This window comes from Microcaecilia unicolor, chromosome 11 (assembly GCF_901765095.1).
Source record: "Microcaecilia unicolor chromosome 11, aMicUni1.1, whole genome shotgun sequence".
Lineage (NCBI taxonomy): Eukaryota > Metazoa > Chordata > Amphibia > Gymnophiona > Siphonopidae > Microcaecilia > Microcaecilia unicolor.
Genome location: NC_044041.1, coordinates 183,516,095 through 183,534,186, shown reverse-complemented (window position 1 = coordinate 183,534,186; position 18,092 = coordinate 183,516,095). Strand labels below are relative to the sequence as shown.

The window sequence follows — 18,092 nt, the reverse complement described above, 5'->3', positions numbered from 1 at the left end:
TAGTGGGACAGACCAAAGGTCCATCAAGCCCAGTATCTTGTTTCCAACAGTGGCCAATCCAGATCACAAGTACCTGGCAAGATCCAAAACAGTACAATATATTTTATGCAGCTTATCCTAGAAACAAGCAGTGGATTTTCCCCAAGTCCATTTTAATAATGGCTTATGAACTTTTTTTTTTAGGAAGATATTCAAACCTTTTTTTAACTAACTGCTCGGCTAAGCTAACTGCTTTACTACATTCTATGGGAATGAATTCCAGAGAGTTTAATTACACGTTGAGTGAAGAAATATTTTCTCAGATTCGTTTTAAATTTACTACTTTGTAGCTTCATTGCATGCCCCCTAGACCTAGTATTTTTGGAGAGTAAACATATGATTCATGTCTACCCATTCCACTCCACTTGTTATTTAATAGAGCTCCATCATATCTCCCCCCAGCCGTCTTTTCTCCAAGCTGAAGAGCCCTAGTCGCTTCAGCCTTTTCTCATTCATCGCATCCCCTTTATCATTTTTGTCACCCCTCTCTGTACCATTATCCAATTCACCTATATCTTTTTTGAGATGAGGTGACAAGAATTGCACACAGTATTCAAGGTGCGGTCATACCATGGAGCGACAGAAAGACATTATAACGTCCTCATTTTGTTTTCCATTCCTTACCTAATATCATCTAACATTTTAATTGCTTTCTTCACTGCCGCCACACACTGAGCAGAGGGTTTCAATGTATCATCAACAATGACACAGATTCTTCTCCAGATCAGTGACTCCTAATCTGGAACCTTGCATCACACAGCTATAGTTTGGGTTCCTCTTTCCCACATGCACTACTTTGCACTTGCTGACATTAAATGTCATATGTCATTTGGATGCCCAGTCTCCCAAGGTCCTCTTGCAATTTTTCACAATCACTTTCCAGTTTAACAACTTTGAATAACTTTGTGTATCAGTAAATTTAATGACCTCACTAGTTACTCTCATATCTAGATCATTTATACAGTGGTGGAAATAAGTATTTGATCCCTTGCTGATTTTGTAAGTTTGCCCACTGACAAAGACATGAGCAGCCCATAATTGAAGGGTAGGTTATTGGTAACAGTGAGAGATAGCACATCACAAATTAAATCCGGAAAATCACATTGTGGAAAGTATATGAATTTATTTGCATTCTGCAGAGGGAAATAAGTATTTGATCCCCCACCAACCAGTAAGAGATCTGGCCCCTACAGACCAGGTAGATGCTCCAAATCAACTCGTTACCTGCATGACAGACAGCTGTCGGCAATGGTCACCTGTATGAAAGACACCTGTCCACAGACTCAGTGAATCAGTCAGACTCTAACCTCTACAAAATGGCCAAGAGCAAGGAGCTGTCTAAGGATGTCAGGGACAAGATCATACACCTGCACAAGGCTGGAATGGGCTACAAAACCATCAGTAAGACGCTGGGCGAGAAGGAGACAACTGTTGGTGCCATAGTAAGAAAATGGAAGAAGTACAAAATGACTGTCAATCGACAAAGATCTGGGGTTCCACGCAAAATCTCACCTCGTGGGGTATCCTTGATCATGAGGAAGGTTAGAAATCAGCCTACAACTACAAGGGGGGAACTTGTCAATGATCTCAAGGCAGCTGGGACCACTGTCACCACGAAAACCATTGGTAACACATTACGACATAACGGATTGCAATCCTGCAATGCCCGCAAGGTCCCCCTGCTCCGGAAGGCACATGTGACGGCCCATCTGAAGTTTGCCAGTGAACACCTGGATGATGCCGAGAGTGATTGGGAGAAGGTGCTGTGGTCAGATGAGACAAAAATTGAGCTCTTTGGCATGAACTCAACTCGCCGTGTTTGGAGGAAGAGAAATGCTGCCTATGACCCAAAGAACACCGTCCCCACTGTCAAGCATGGAGGTGGAAATGTTATGTTTTGGGGGTGTTTCTCTGCTAAGGGCACAGGACTACTTCACCGCATCAATGGGAGAATGGATGGGGCCATGTACCGTACAATTCTGAGTGACAACCTCCTTCCCTCCGCCAGGGCCTTAAAAATGGGTCGTGGCTGGGTCTTCCAGCACGACAATGACCCAAAACATACAGCCAAGGCAACAAAGGAGTGGCTCAGGAAGAAGCACATTAGGGTCATGGAGTGGCCTAGCCAGTCACCAGACCTTAATCCCATTGAAAACTTATGGAGGGAGCTGAAGCTGCGAGTTGCCAAGCGACAGCCCAGAACTCTTAATGATTTAGAGATGATCTGCAAAGAGGAGTGGACCAAAATTCCTCCTGACATGTGTGCAAACCTCATCATCAACTACAGAAGACGTCTGACCGCTGTGCTTGCCAACAAGGGTTTTGCCACCAAGTATTAGGTCTTGTTTGCCAGAGGGATTAAATACTTATTTCCCTCTGCAGAATGCAAATAAATTCATATACTTTCCACAATGTGATTTTCCGGATTTAATTTGTGATGTGCTATCTCTCACTGTTACCAATAACCTACCCTTCAATTATGGGCTGCTCATGTCTTTGTCAGTGGGCAAACTTACAAAATCAGCAAGGGATCAAATACTTATTTCCACCACTGTAAATATGTTAAAAAGCAGCGGAATCCCACTATCAATGGTTTCCTATTGAGATTTAATCCTACTTTCTATCTTTTAACCAGTTTTTAATCCACAATAGAAAACACTACCTCCACCCCCATGACTTTCCAATTTCCTCTGGAGTCTTTGTCAAATGTCTTTTGAAAATCCAGATACACAATATCGACTGGCTCACCTTTATCCACATGCTTATTCACCCCTTAAAAGAAATGTAGTAGACTGGTGAAGAAAGATTTCCCTTCACTAAATCCATGTTGGCTTTGTCTCATTAATCCATGCTTATGTATATGCTCTGTAATTCTATTCTTTATAATAGTCTCTAGCATTTTGCCCTGCACCAACATCAGGCTCACCAGTCTGTAATTTCCTGGATCACCTTTGGAACCCTTTTTAAAAATCAGAGTTACATTGGCCACCCTCCAATCTTCCAGTACCATATTACTAATAGTTCTGCAAGTTCATTTTTCAATTCTATCAGTACTCTGGGATGTATACGATCCAGTCCAGGTGATTTGCTACTCTTCAATTTGTCAAATTGCCCCATTACATCAGTTTCTCTGACTCGTCAGCACCGAATACCATTTCTGGCAACAGTATCTCTCTCACATCACACCTTCCTCGGTGAAGACCGAAGCTATGGCTTTGTCTTCCCTGAGTGCCCCTTTTACCTCTCAATTATCTAGTGGCCCAAATGATTCTTTTGCCAGGTAGATGGTAGTACACTCCTCTCACTATCATTTTCCCCTTTATACATGGAATTTCAATACATAGGGATTTCAAGATGTGTTTCATGTCCTGCAGAATTTTTAGTTTATTCAATTCAGGCCCTCCTTAACATACAATGCTACCCCTCCACCAATTAGATCTACCCCATCACTGTGATATAATTTGTATCCTAGTATGACTGGTTAGCCTCCTTCCACCAGGTCTCAGAGATGCCTATTATATCTATTCTTTCATTCAGTGCAATATATTCTAACTCTCCCATCTTATTTCTTAGGCTTCTGGTATTTGCATATAGACATTTCAAACTATGTTTGTTGTTCCTATTTACATCTTGTTCAGCACTTGACAGTGATAATGTGCAATCTTGAAATTTGTCTGCTTTTTATTTAAGGACACCTGGTTTATATGGTCTGTATTGCAACCTTGCTATCTGGATGCCCTATCTTCCCTGTTTTGGTGATACATTTGAAAGATACCTTATTCCGAGCCATGCGCTTTTGAGCGACTGTCGGCCTTCCCCTAGTTTCTAGTTTAAAAGCTGCTTTCTCTCTCTTTTTTAAATGCTGATGCCAGCAGCCTGGTCCCACCCTCATTTAGAGCCCATCCTTTCGGAATAGGCTCCCACTTCTCCAGAATGTTGCCCAGTTCCTAAAACACTCCTCCCTGCACCGTCACCTCATCCATGCATTGAGACTCCGGAGCTCTGCCTGTCTCTAAGGCCCTGCACATGGAACGGGGAGCATTCCTGAAAATGCTACCCTGGAGAATCTGGATTTTAGCTTTCTACTTAGGAGTCTAAATTTGGCCTCCAGAACCTGCCTCTCATATTTTCCCATTTCACTGGTACCTACATGTACCAAGTCAGCCAGCTCCTCCCCAACACCATCTAAAATCCTATCTAGGTGAAACATGAAGTCTGCCACCTTTGCAACAGACAGGCAAATGACCAGGTGATCTTCACGTCCACCAACCACCCAGCTATCTACACGCCTAACAATCGAATCACCAACTACAACAGCCGTCCTAACCCTTCCCTCTTGAACAGAAGCTCCTGGAGATACAACCTCGGAGCAATAACATATTGCATCCCCTAGTGGTGAAGACTGAACTAGACCTTGCTGTGCCTTCTACAGGTTGTTAATGCTGTGTCAGAAAGCTCATATTTTATAACTATGGGGAAAAGGGTATGGAGACTAGCTAATAAAGTTTGATTTTTTTTTAATTCTGTCTTTATCAAATAGCCTACAATTCCTCTTTTAAACCCCAATTTTTAAATTAATAAAAATAGAGAGCAAAATAACATTCACTCACCCAGAGAAATGTCCTCTTATCTCAGAACTGCTCAGAAAGAAAGTTAAGTGGGACCTTTCCTCTGTATATAGTTTTGATACTAAGGGGACTGCTTCAAACAGACCCTTTGAAGTTAACCCAGTAATCAGATTACCCTTAGTTATTCTTCATCTGACAATCTGTACCAATTAGTATAATACAGGAAGGATTTTTTTTGTAACAGATTTGAGGGCGATTATCTACATAACTTACACCAGTTATCAAAAGGAAACTATCTGTATACTTTGCCTTTGAAAATTATTTGACACAACTCCCTGAACACATTTATACCTGCTAATTTGTGTGGGGAATACAAGCAGGCAAATTTACACACTATTTGTTTCTTAAGTATCCTCCCATGAAAACCATTCCCATTCAGTTTTTCCCTGGTGGGTGATATAGGAAATTGTCGCAGTCATGGACCCCAGCACTTGAAGGTAATCCCTCGCACACGGGGATGATGTTCGCAGAAATTGACAAATTAGGGTCTGCAGTTTGAGATTTCGGGCTTCTGTAAGAAACACAGACTTCTAGATAATCCAGTGACTGAGACGGCTGTAGATGACTCTTTTGCAAGCTGACCACCCATCTGAGGGACTGCAGGAATTGGACTGCCCGCTCCATGACCCGCAGACTCTCCTGGTGGGTCTCTGCTCTAATCAGCCAGTTGTCCAGGTAAGGATGAACCAAAACTTCTTCCCTCCTGAGACCCACTGCGACCAACACCATCACCTTGGTAAAGGTGCAAGGGGCCGTTGCCAGGCCGAATGGTAAAGCCCCAAACTGGTAATGTCTGCCAAGAATCGCAAAGCGTAGATAATGTTGATGCAGAGGGCGAATTGGAATGTGTAGACAGGCCTCTGTAAGGTCGAGAGCTATCAATAATTCTCCGGATCATGCTGCTACTATGACGGACAGAAGCGTTTCCAAACGAAACGAAGCTGAGAACTTGGCTGACGGCCTTGAGCTCCAGAATCAGCCTGAAAGAACCCTCTTTCTTGGGGACAACAAAGTAGATTGAGTACCCACCCTGCCTGAGTTCCACCAAGGGAACTGGACAATTAGCCTGGAGATTAAGAAGCCTTTCTAGAGTGTCCCTGGCGATGGCCGCCTTGAAGCGAGACCAGCAAGAAGACTCCAGAAATGCGTCTGACAGAGGACGCACAAATTCTAAGGCGTACCCTTCTTGAATAACCTCTAGCACCCACTGGTCTGAGGTGATCTGGGCCCACCACTGGTAAAACTGCGCCAACCACGCTCCTACCAGAACCAGAGGCTAGACCCAGACACCTTCATTGGGAAGGACGAGCGGAGGACTGGAAAGAGACTCCTGCATCCCTGCCTGCCTTGCGAGTCCCCCGAAAGGACCGATTCCTCTGTAAAAACCTGCAGCGTTGAACCGATGCCGCCTTATCCAATCTAAAATGCAGAGAGTTGCGACCCTGGCCCAGGAACAAATTGTGCCTAGCAGTCTTAGGCCAGTCCTCGGGAAGCCTCTGGACCTTAGTCTCCCCTAAACTTCAGACTAGCTTGTCCAACTCCTCATCGAACAACAAGGAACCCCTGAAGGGAAACTTAATGAGCTTAGACTTAGAAGCCAAAGCTGCTGACCAACCCCTAAGCCAAAGAGCTTGCCTAGCCGCTACACTCAAAGCCATAGACTTGGTTGACACTCATGCAAATCATATAAGGCATCTATCAGAAAAGCTGAACCCATTTCTAGCTTTACCACCTCTGACAAATCATCTGAAGTTCTATCAAGAACTCTCTCTGACCAGCAAAAACAAGCTCTGGCTACCAAAGACCCATAGATGGCTGCCTGCACAGCTAAGGCCGACACATCAAAGCTACTCTTCAACAGTGTCTCCATACGATGGTCTTGCACATCCTTAAGTGCTGTGCCACCAACAACTGTCACCGTATTACGCTTAGTGACTGCCGAGGCCACTGCATCTACCACGGGTTCAATAAGGATTTGTCAGCCTGTGGAACCGGCTAGAGACAGACCAAAGATCTGGAGGGCCTAAAGGTCAAATCTGGGACCTCCCATTCTGCCTGAATGACATCCCTGATGTCTTGATGCATCGGAAAAGTCTTACCTGGCTTAAGGAACCCCTTTATCAGTAGATACACTTTGCAGGGCTCCGCCGCCCAAGATTCCTCTCTCTCAAAGTGTAAGCTGGAGGAAACCAAAGATATTAATTCCTGCAAATCTTCCTGGAGCTGGAGGAGCAGCCTAGTGGTTAGTGCAGTGGACTTTGATCCTGGGGAACTGGGTTCGATTCCCACTGCAGCTCCTTGTGACTGTGGGCAAGTCACTTAACCCTCCATTGCCCCAGGTACAAATAAGTACCTGTATATATGTAAGCCGCTTTGAATGTAGTTGCAAAATACCACAGAAAGACGATATATCAAGTCCCATTTCCCTTTCCTTATGAAAAATTCTAAGGACCGAGGGATCCTCCCCAGGAACGAAGGGTTCAGCCCCTGAATTTCCCTGGCCAGAATCATCCTCCATAGAGCCATCCTGAGAAAATTTCTGTTCCTCCAAGGAGGGCATCTCCAGGTCTGGATCAGAACCAAGCTTCTCATCCAGAGCCCAGGACTGCCTGGACCGTTTAGATGCCACCAGCTATCTGAAGGTCTTTTGCCAAAAGGAACCGGAGAGGGATTAGAGTTCTGTAACATAACGGCTCTATACATTTGTAGTACAAATCAGGAGGAAACCCCCCAGCAGAGCCTGCAGGGAAGAAAGAAAAAGTTTCTGACTGTACCCGCTCTGAAGGAACCAGCAGCGAGACAAACTGATCAGCTGAGACAGCTAAAATGCCTGCAGTTCCCCCCAAAGCCATAGGTATATAAGTATTGCCATACTGGGACAGACCAAAGGTACATCAAGCCAACCATCCTGTTTCCAACAGTGGTCAATCCAGGTAACAAATACTTGGCAAGATCCAAAAAGGTACAAAACATTTTATACTGCTTATCCTAGAAATAATGGATTTTCCTAAGTCCAATTTAATAATGGTCTATGGACTTTTCCTTTAGGAAGCCATCCAAACCTTTTTAAAACTCTGCTAAGCTAACCACCTTTACCACATTCTCTGGCAACGAATTCCAGAGTTTAATTACATGTTGAGTGAAGAAATATGTTCTCCGATTCGTTTTAAATTTACTACTTTGTAGCTTCATCGCATGCCCCCTAGTCCTAGTATTTTTGGAAAGAGTAAACAAATTATTCACGTCTACCCTTTCCACTCCACTCATTATTTTATATACCTCTATCATATCTCCCCTCAGCTGCCTTTTCTCCAAGCTGAAGAGCCCTAGCCGCTTTAGCCTTTCCTCATAAGGAAGTCATCCCATCCCCTTTATCATTTTCGTCGCCCTTCTCTGTACCTTTTCTAATTCCATTTTATCTTTTTTGAGATGTGGCGACCAGAACTGAACACAATAGTCGAGGTGCGGTCGCACCATGGAGCGATACAAAGGCATTATAACGTCCTCATTTTTGTTTTCCATTCCTTTCCTAATACCTAACATTCTATTTGCTTTCTTAGCCGCAGCAGCACACTGAGCAGAGGGTTTCAACGTATCATCGACGACACCTAGATCTCTTCTTGGTCAGTGACTCCTAACGTGGAACCCTGCATGATGTAGCTATAATTCGGGTTCCTCTTTCCCACATGCATCACTTTGCACTTGCTCACATTAAATGTCATCTGCCATTTAGACGCCCAGTCTTGTAAGGTTCTCTTGTTATTTTTCACATTCCTCCCGCAATTTAACAAGTTTGAATAACTTTGTGTCATCAGCAAATTCAATTACCAGGACCTGTCGATTTCTCCTTTGCCATTATTACATCCCTTCCCCCCCCCCCCCCCCCCCGAAGGAACCGGAGCGACTGTAGTGGAGGGTCCTGCCTCCAAGGAGCTCTCCATGGAGGTACAGCATTTGCAGACACTGCTAGCACCCATGCCGCGGTGCTGATACACTGTGCAGTGTTGCTATTTTTCAGCCGTGCCACCAACAAAACAAACATGGCACGGTACTTTTTTTCTTTTTTTTTTTTAGTTCTGTGCTCTGGGGGAAAACCAAGAGGACAGCCATTATTCGCACAAGGAGGAGAATCGGTTTAAAAAAGGTGCTCAGAAAGCTGTGCAAACCGGGATTGTGTTTACTTTCCCTTTTCTTTTGTCAAGAAACGGCTGCCTCTCCCAGCCTAGCTGCTCTTCCCTCGAAGAGATCTATGAATGCTGCAAATACGAAGGATTTGGGGGAGGGGACCTGGCTACCCAGGTGTAGCACCCACAAGGCTCAAAAAGATCCTCGCGGACCTCAGCCTCAGGTTTAACCAAACCAGATTTTAAGAAGAGTACTGCATTAAACACAGTATACCAATCGAAAAACAAAAACCCCTACAGAAGGAAAATAAACAGAGGAAAAGACTGAAGGGCTCGCCACCTTCCACCTGCTGGAGACTGAGATTACTGGATCTTTCTTATTCTAGCAAGGGCTCTTATTGACTCTCTCTGAAGAGTCAGTGTTCTCAGTCTCTAGCTGCTGGAAGGCGTGTACAACCCATCAGGCACAATCTGGGCTGGTCCAGAGGGATGATAAGAATGTAGTATTTTAACCCAATACACCTGGGATTGAGAACGAGCAGTGTTGGCATGAATGTGGAGAACAGGGGACATTTCAACATCTCCGGTGGACTTGTCCCAAGGTCCAGACTTACTGGGCCTTGGTACTTGCTGTCTTCATGGGATCCTGTTGGATACCTGTAACCTGGATTGATCACTATTGGACAGAGGATGCTGGACTTGATGGATTGGTCTGGTCAAGCAGGGCACCTCTTATGCTCCTGAAAGAGAAATACAAGTAAATAGTATTCTAGCTACATCATTTGGAGGTTAATTTTATAAACCTTTTCTATCTGGTCAATATTCAAAATGATTTAACCGGCCACATGTGACTGCTGACCAATTTTCCCTCTAAGCGGTGCACATCAGTGATTGCTCATACATTTTAGGAGCATCATTCACAGATTTTACATGGTTGCTCACAATTTTTTCTTTTGTGCTATATAGAGAAATGAATTGCTAATACTGGAGCTCAAAAATTGTTGGATTTTAATACTTGTTGCTCACATGAAAAAAAATCTGCACACACCAGGCCACTTCTTAGAGGAAGCATTGCCGCTGACCAGTAAAATTGTGTCACGCTTCTCCCAGAAGCACTGGGTTGTGAGTCCTTGGACCCCTGCAGTGGAGTGGCAGTGGCAGGCAAAATCACCTCCAAACCAGAGACAAGGCAAAACAGGACTGGAACCCCGGACTGGAGTACTGAACTGGAACACACGGGACTGGAACGCACCGGACTGGTACGCACTGGACTGGAACCCACTGGACCGGAACACAGTGGACTGGACCTAGGCTTCACCTACACTTAGCAGCCGTTCCCCGGAGGTTGAGCCCCCGGGTGCAGGCAGCCGGCAGGGCTTGGAGGAAAACTGGTACTGGAACTAGCAGGCAGGAACACCAGGAATCAGGATTCAGAAGTGCCCACAGGCACCTAGATAAAAGCAAGGCAGACAGGTGTGCAGGGCTATGGCTGGAGCTGCAGTAGCTGAGAAATACAGGCAGAGGACAGGACTATGGCTGAAGCTCCAGTAGCTAAAAATACAGGCAAGGAGCAGGGCTATGGCTGGAGTTCCAGTAGCTGAGAAATACAGGCAGGGAGCAGGGCTATGGCTGGAGCTCCAGTAGCTGAGAAATACAGGCAGAGAACAGGACTATAGCTGAAGCTCCAGTAGCTAGAAATACAGGCAGGGAGCAGAGCAATACTGAAAGCTGCCAAGCTGCCACTAAGAAAGAAACCCAAGCCAGGAATACAGACCAGAGGCAAGACTAGGAATAAGCAATATAACCAAAACTAGCTACACATAGACTAACTAGAAGAAGCTACACACAAAGCTAACAAGAATAAGCTATACACAAGCTAACTAGACACAAGCAAGAAACTCAGACTAGAACTGGACTAGGCTGAAGTGCACAGAGCACTCTAACATACCAGGGACGATGCAAAGGCAAACACAGAAGGTTCTAGGTGATTAATAAAGCCCATCAACACCTGAGGCTCAGCTGCAGCAATCTCTAGGCAGCTACGGGTGCTGTCCAGGCACAAACCAAGAAGCAGGCAGAAAGCATACTGAAGCATAGAGAGACTCAGCATACACAGGTGTAGCACAGAGGAGCAATCAGAACCATGCTATTTAGGAAGGATAGAGAGGGTCGTAAGGGTGGAGGAGTAGCTCTATATGTGAGAAATGATATCACAGCGACCAAAATGACAGGGACCTGGGGAAAGGAAGAAGCGATATGGATCACCTTAAAAAGAGAGGATAGAATCTCTATACATGTGGGTGTTGTCTACAGACCTCCAAAACAATTGGAGGAATTAGATAAAGACCTGATCGCAGATATTCAAAAGTTGGGAAACAAGAGAGAGGTGCTGTTGCTGGGAGATTTCAATCTGCCGGATGTAGATTGGAAGGTTCCGTCTGCGGAATCGGAAAGAAGTAGAGAGATCATGGATGCTTTACAAAGCGGTTTGCTCAGACAAATGGTGATGGAACCCACAAGGGAGGGAGCGACACTGGATCTGGTGCTCACAAATGGAGATAGCATGTCAAATATCTGAGTGGGTGCCCACCTGGGCAGCAGTGACCATCAAATGGTTTGGTCTGATATTACAGCTAAAGTGGAGAGCGGCCACTCAAAACTCAAAGTTCTGGATTTCAAGCGTGCTGACTTTAGTAAAATGGGGGAATACCTGAGGAAGGAGATGATGGGCTGGGAGGAAATATGAGAAGTGAAAGGACAGTGGTCCAGGCTGAAAGAAGCTATAAATAGGGCCACAAACCTTTCTTTATGTAAGGAAAGTAAATAAAAGCAAGAGAAAAAGGAAACCGATATGGTTCTCCAAGCAAGTGGCTGAGAAAATAAAGGCTAAAGAGTTGGGGTTCCAGAAATACACAAAAACTCAAGAAAAGGAAGATGAGGAGGAATACAGGATGAAACTGAAAGAAGCCAAGAGAGAGATACGTCTGGCGAAAGCGCAAGAACAAATGGCTAGAAATGTAAGGAGGGGTGACAAAAATTTCTTCAGGTATATAAGTGAAAGGAGAATGGCTAAAAAGGGAATTGAGACTAAAAGATACCGCGAACCGCTATGTGGAAAATGATGAAGAAAAAGCAAATTTGCTAAATAGATACTTTTGTTCTGTTTTCACAGAAGAAAATCCTGGAGAAGGACCGCGATGGACTGCAAAAAGTACAAATGAGATTGAAGTGGATAGAGCACCGTTCACGGAAGAGAGTGAGTATGAACAGCTTGAAAAGCTAAAGGTGGACAAAGCCATGGGACTGGATGGGATCCACCCCAGGATATTGAGGGAGCTCAGAGAGGTTCTGGCGGGTCCTCTTAAAGATTTGTTTAATATATCCTTGCAGACGGGAGAGGTAACAGAATTCAAACACGCGTGGGATAAACATAAAGGAATCCTGTTCAGAAGGAATGGATCCTAAGGAGCTTAGCCGAGATTGGGTGGCAGAGCCGGAGGCAGGATAGTGCTGGGCAGACTTATACGGTCTGTGCCAGAGCCGGTGGTTGGGAGGCAGGGATAGTGCTGGGCAGACTTACACGGTCTGTGCCCTGAAAAGGACAGGTACAAATCAAGGTAAGGTATACACAAAAAGTAGCACATATGAGTTTATCTTGTAGGGCAGACTGGATGGACCATGCAGGTCTTGCACAGAGGAGCAATCAGAGCCATGCTGGAAGCAGCCAGCACACAGAGACAGAGCTAACTTAGAAAGACCAGACGGCAGCCAGCTTAGAGGCTGACCGCCAGAAATAAGGTAAGCTTGAGAAGGGTCACGACCATAGACGTGACAAATCACTTGTTAAGGGCTATCCATTACATTTCAGCAGCACTTAACCAGTTATTGCTGCTGAAAATTAGCAGATAACACCTAAGTGAAAGTCAGCTATTTTGGGGGTGTTCTGAGGGCGAAGCCAGAACTTAACCGGAGAGGGTAAGCACATAAAACACAGATCTATGTTTATGTGGCAACCCATGGCATGTTAAGTTCTGAATATCAATTTAGCTGGCACCATATAAACTGGATATTCAATGCCAAAGCTTGAACATGCTCTGGCATTGAATATCCAGAAATAACATGGGCAGCAGTAAGTAAAACACTCACTGCTACTAGCTGAATATTTACCCCCATATGTTAAAAAATTATGATTTATGTATGGGAAAGGTCTGTTATAAAATCAGGTCTCCCTTAATGTATGCAAGGGTCAAGTATGGCATGTATTTTGTAGTAGGCATGCTCAGGGAGTGAGTTAAGGTGGAGTATGGACAAAGTCATGATTTACACATCTGTTTTATAAAATACATGATATGAGACTTAGAAAGTTCCATAGTAACGCACGTAACTTTGTAAGTCTATGTGCTTTGAAAATGAGCACCTATGTCCACTAATGCCAGATTCGTAGTAAACAAAACAACAGACTGGATCATGGCAGCTAAACTTGATCTACTCTTCATCACCGAAACGTGAATCCATAATCAAGAGGACCCAATCATCCTAAATCTATGCCCTCCAGGATATAAAATCACCCACTGGACCAGAAAAGAAGAGAGAGGTGGAGGTATAGCGCTTATACACCGATCCCATTTCACCATCGAAATCACTGGCGAATCCATAATAACCCAACTCAAAATAGCCTCAATCAGAATCCAACATAAAACCCTGCTCGACCACCTAAACTGTATCCTGTTCTACAGACCACCATGCAGTTGGAACGATAAGCAGTCAAACTTCATGGACTTCATCTCTAGTACTTGTATATCCAACTCCAATATACTAGTACTAGGAGACATAAACCTTCACCTAGAAGACCCAAACTCTGCCAACGCACGAGAATGCAAGGATTTCCTTCATTCATGTGATCTTAAATGGCTTCATATGCAAATAACCCATGTGAAAGGGCACACACTTGACCTCATCTCACACAAACTGTCCTCAGATCAGAACCTACTAATAACAGAAACCAAATGGACAGAAACACCATGGACCGACCACTATAAACTAAACCTAGACCTAAAATGGCGGAAAAGGGGTTCTCCCCACACACGAGAACATACAATCTACACCACAAGAAGCCAAATAGACTCGGAAACATTCTGGAAACAGATATACAACAATGACTGGACAGCACAGACTCCACACACTACCTCTCAGAATGGGACAAAAGATGTAAACAGACACTAGACGAAATAGCACCCTTACGAACAAGAACCTCACACAGACATAATACCGTGGTTCAATGAAGAACTGAAAAAACTAAAAACACAATCCAGGAAACTGGAATGCGCATGGAAAAAAATGAAAAATGAATATACACTTAACGCTTGGAAACAATTACAAAGGAAATACAAATACGTAATATGACAAACCAAAAGATCATACTATAAAACTAAAATATGGCCGGACTACAAAGACACAAGGAAACTATACCATCTTGTGAACAAATTACTAGACATAACAACCAATAGCGACACCCCATCAGCAGACAACCTTGCTAAATACTTCAACGAAAAAATAGTGAACCTACGCAAAACTCTACCACAGGACAACGAAAACTTCATAAATGGCTTGGACCCAACCCCTGATGAATATCCAGCGGATCGAACCTGGTCAAATTTCGCCCTCCTCACCGTCGACACCGTCACCCAAGCGATTAACAGATATTCCAACAGTCACTGTCAATTGGATACTTGCCCTAACTACCTAATAAAATCCGCCCCCCCCCCCCCCCCCCCACCGCTTCATAACAGACCTCACATCCCATTTAAATTTCATGCTTCAACAAGGTATTTTCCCAAAAGAAAAAGGCAATATTCTACTCACCCCAATACCAAAAGAGACCACGAAAAAATCAAATGACATCACCAACTACCAACTAGTAGCATCTAAACCACTGGTAGTCAAACTAATGGAAGGTTTGGTAACCAAACAATTATATGATTACATAAACAAATTCACAATACTACATGAATCTCAATCAGGTTTCCGCCCCCTACACAGCACCGAAACAGTACTACTTATCCTCCTAACCAAATTCAAGCAGGAAATAGCAATAGGTAAAAGTATACTTCTCCTCCAATTCGACATGTCCAGTGCGTTTGACATGGAGGCATATTTTCAATGCACTTAGCCTTCCAAAGTTCCATAGGTTTCTAAGTGCTTTGAAAATATGCCTCATGGTCAACCACAAGATATTACTAAGACTCCTAGACTACTTCGGAATTGGCGGAAACACACTCAAATGGATCAAGGGCTTCCTAACCACCAGAACATATCAAGTGAAAACTAACACTAACTTATCATCACTGTAGAAACCAAACTGTGGAGTACCACAAGGATCACCATTATCACCGATCCTTTTTAACCTCATGATGACCCCACTAGCCAAGGCCCTATCCACTCAAGGTCTCAACCCATTCATTTATGCAGACGACGTCACAATATATATCCCATACAAACAAGATCTGTCAGAAATCAACAACGAAATCAAGCTTAGCTTGATCATCATGGACTCATGGGCAAATGCATTCCAATTAAAACTCAACACTGAAAAAACACACTGTCTCATCATCTGCTCCCAACACATACAAACCCAAAAACTTAAGCATCCCAGGTCACACCCTCCCCATCTCAGACAACCTAAAAATTCTCAGAACAACAATCGACCGAAACCTCACTCTAGAGAACCAAGTGAAATTTACCATAAAAATATTTCACTCAGTGGAACGCGTGAAACCATTCTTCCCGAGGGCTATATTTCGCAACCGGATACAATCAATGGTACTAAGCCACGCAGATGGCACTGCAATGGAATTTATGCGGGATGCAAAGAACAAATTATAAAGAAACTTCAGACCGCCCAGAACACAGCAGCCAGGCTTATATTTGGAAAAAGGGAAAATTAGGTTCTTACCTTGGTAATTTTCTTTCTTTTAGTCATAGCAGATGAATCCATTACGAATGGGTTGTGTCCACCTACCAGCAGGGGGAGATAGAGAGCACTGAAAACCATAGTGCCTCTTGGCCAGCTAGCGCCATCTGCCTCTCAGTATTTGAAGCTTCCAAAGCAGTGTTACACCGCAAAGTAGAATAACATGAACTTTCCTCACAGCGAACGAACGCCCCAGAACAGGAGCAGTAATTCAAAGGAGGGACAAACTCAACTTCCTGTAACAGAACAGAAATCCTGAAGACTGTTTTCCAACTTCTCCCAATGAGGAAACATAGCTATTGGAAAAACTGAACCCAAAACAGAATCAATCAATCAATCACGGCGGGCTCATGGAGTCATCTGCTATGACTAAAGGAAAGAAAATTACCAAGGTAAGAACCTAATTTTCCCTTCCTTGTCATCAAGCAGATGAATCCATTACGAATGGGATGTATCAAAGCAATCCCTAGATAGGGTGGGAACAGGCCACAACACGCGCCAGCACTTATGCTCCAAAATGCGCATCCCTCCTGGCAGCCACCTGTAATGTTGGGCAAATGAGAGCTTAGAAGCCCATGTCGCTGCACTGCATATGTCTTGAAGAGAGAGTGCTCCAGTTTCAGCCCAAGAAGAGGAAATCGCTCTTGTGGAATGTGCCTTAAAGGCTTCAGGCGGAGGCCGGCCAGACAACAGATATGCTGAAAAAAAAAATAGCTTCTTTGAGCCAACGAGCCAGAGTAGCTTTAGACGCTAGAGACCCTCTGCGAGAACCTGACAACAAAACGAAAAGGTGATCAGAGGTCCTGAAAGCATTTGACATGCGCAGATACTGCAACAGAGCCCTTCGCACATCTAGAAGGTGCAAATGCAGAAATGGGCCTCGACAGGACAGCGCCTGGAGCTCAGACACCCGTCTCGCCGAAGTAATGGCCACCAACAAGACCGTCTTTAGGGTCACATCCTTCTCCAAAGTTCGCCTAAGCGGCTCGAAGGGTGAACACTGAAGGGCCTTTAAAACTAGGGCCTTTAAAACCAGGTTCCAGGCCAGACACGGAGCCCACACGGGAGGACGGAGCCGAAGCACCCAAGAAACCGTGCCACCTCCGGATAAGCAGCCAAGGAGAGGCCAGCCACCTTCCCCCAAAACATGCTAAGACTGCAACTTGAACACGCAGGGAATTACAGGCCAAACCTTTTTGTAAACCATCCTGCAAAAAGTCAAGTATCGTCAAGACAGAAGCCCGCATGGGTGTAATCGCTTTAGCAGCACACCAAGCCTCAAACTGGCACAAAATCTGAGCATAGGCAACGGAAGTGTAACGCTTGCGGGCCTGAAGGAGAGTGGAGATGACCTTGTTGGAATAGCCCTTGTCTCTCAATTGCGCCCTCTCAAGAGCCATGCTGTAAGACCAAAGCGGCAGGCATCCTCCACGGTTACCGGCCCCTGTGACAACAGATTCGGTACCAGAGGCAAAGGAAGGGGAGCCTCCACCAGCATCCGCCGGAGGTCCGCACACCACGGCCGCCTGGGCCAATCCGGGGCAATGAGAACCACCTCTCCTTGATGCAGCCGAATCCGCAGGAGTACTCGCCCTATCAAGGGCCCAGGAGGGAACACATACAGGAGGCCCTGAGACCAGGGTTGAGCCAAGGCATCCAACCCCACCGAGCGAGGATCTCTCCGTCTGCTGTAAAGCACGGGACCTTTGGCATTTGCGCTTGGTGCCATAAGATCCGCTATGGGCGTCCCCCATTTGGCGCAGAGCTGAAGGAACACTTCGTCTGCCAGTTCCCACTCCGCTGGGTCGAATTGATGCCTGCTTAGATAATCGGCTTGCACGTTGCTCTGACCTGCAATGTGAGCTGCTGACAGAAACTGCAGATGTAGCTCGGCCCAGTGGCAAATCTGCACGGCCAGTGCCCTGCACTGAGTGCCGCCTTGTCGATTTATGTAGGCCACTGCTGTCGTATTGTCCAACAGAACTCTGACAGCCAGTCCCTACAGGGTTGTGTGAAAGGCCAGAAGCACCTGGAATATCGCTTTCAACTCCAAGCGATTGGTGGACCACTCCGACTCCTCGGGTGTCCAGAGACCCTGGGCATGCCTTCCCTGGCAATGTGCCCCCAGCCACCACTCCATACTGAGCCGGGCCGCAGGGAGCGATGTGAGTCTGCGCTGGTAATCCTGAGATATTGGAGACCATCGATGAAGCAGTGAACACTGCAGAGGTCTCAGATGCGCTCTCGCCCATGGCACCACTTCCAAGGTGGCCATCATCGACCCCAACAGCTGGACTATGTCCCAAGCTCGCGGGCGAGGCATCCTCAGGA

General features: G+C 45.2%; 1 protein-coding gene across 7 annotated transcripts in view; it reads right to left on the bottom strand.

Annotated features, from left to right (window-relative positions):
- Positions 1-18,092, bottom strand: part of EYA3 (EYA transcriptional coactivator and phosphatase 3) — a 271,535-nt gene that overhangs the window by 212,067 nt on the left and 41,376 nt on the right. For 4 of the 7 annotated variants that reach the window (XM_030220264.1, XM_030220270.1, XM_030220268.1 and 1 more), the window contains exon 3: positions 9,406-9,531. The exons of the other annotated variants lie outside the window; for them this stretch is intronic. The gene's annotated coding sequence lies outside the window, so the exon portion shown is untranslated. The remainder of the gene's footprint in view (positions 1-9,405; positions 9,532-18,092) is intronic. 7 annotated transcript variants of the gene reach the window in all.